Source organism: Myotis nattereri, assembly GCF_964212035.1.
Source record: "Myotis nattereri genome assembly, chromosome: 2".
In the NCBI taxonomy this organism is placed as follows: Eukaryota; Metazoa; Chordata; class Mammalia; order Chiroptera; family Vespertilionidae; genus Myotis; species Myotis nattereri.
Genome location: NC_138076.1, coordinates 154,054,578 through 154,056,058, shown reverse-complemented (window position 1 = coordinate 154,056,058; position 1,481 = coordinate 154,054,578).

Genomic DNA, 1,481 nt, shown 5'->3' with positions numbered 1-1,481 from the left:
CCCCCGCCTGCTCCCACGAATTTCTCAGTCTACTGCCACTCCTCTCCCCCCTCAAGCACCCTAGATGACTAGATGATCTTGGTTTCATCTGTATTCACATTTAAAGGGGTGAGGGCAGACAAGAGGAGAAGGTCAGGAATCTCCACAACCCCTTGAAGATGACAGCTACACTTCTATAGCACTTTACAGTATAGACCCAAACTACCCACACCCAGCAAGTAAGAGCAAAGAGCTGCAGGCACATAGCCACATAGCTGGGTGGCCTGAGTTCAATCATTTAACTTCATCCATAGAGTGTATGTAGCAAATGTAATACCTTTTTAAAAAAAAATTAACTATTTTTTTATTGATTTGAGAGAGAGAGAAAGAGAGAGATAGAAACATCAATGAGAGAGAGAGACATCAATCTGCTGCCTCCTGCACGCCCCCTACTGGGGATCAAGCCTGCAACTCGGCCATATGCCTTGACTGGGAATTGACCCGGGGCCCTCCTGGTTCATGGTTTTGACATTCAGTCACTGAGCCACACTGCCCGGGCACAAATGTAATATCTTATTCTTAGGGTTATTGTGGATTTAATTAGATGACGCATAGAAAAGTGCTTAGCCCAGTGCTTCTCAGGAAACTATTCACTTAGGGTTAGCTATATGACTATATTCTTTAATTCTCCCAACAACCATATAAGGTAGGCATTTAGCATAGACTCTGGCCTCGACCCTGATTTGTTGAGTGCTCCAGAGGGGCAGACTTGGGTTCCAGAGAGGCCAAGAGACTTGCCAAAGGCCCACGTCTAGTATTACAATACAAAATATTTTCAGGAGTGTTTCAGCTTTTTGCTAGGCGAACTAACGTATTATTTTCAAATCAATTACAAGATGCAGGCAGCACTGTCAGCCCACCTCACACAAGTGCAAGGGGCCTTCCATCCACCAGCAGAACCACCGGGTGTTGGTCACTCAGGGAATCAACAATCAGGGTGTCACACCCCCACCACACATTTAGGGGAGCCTTAAAGTTGATTTTGTTTAAATACTGTAATGTGACTCTACAAGCAATTAACATGTTCTTTATGCTTTGATTATGTTTAACAGTATATGGGCCCACGCCCGGCCAGCATATTTCAGTGGTTGAACACTGACTATGAACTAGGAAGTGATGGTTCAATTCCCAGTCAGAGCATATGCCTGGGTTGCAGGCCTGATCGTGTGCAGGAGGCAGGCAATCAATGATTCTCTCTCATCATTGATGTTTCTCTCTCTCTCTCCCTCTCCTTTCCTCTCTGAAATCAATAAAAAAATATATATTTTTTAAAAAAGGAGAATAAAAGTATAAAAGTCCTGGTCAGTGTTTCTCAGTGGTTAGAGCATTTGCCTGTGCACTAGAGGGTCATGGGTTCGATTCTCTATCAAGGGTAGATACCTGGGTTGCAAGTTTGATGCCTGCCTCCAGTTAGGGCACATGTGGTGTGGGAGGCAACCAAT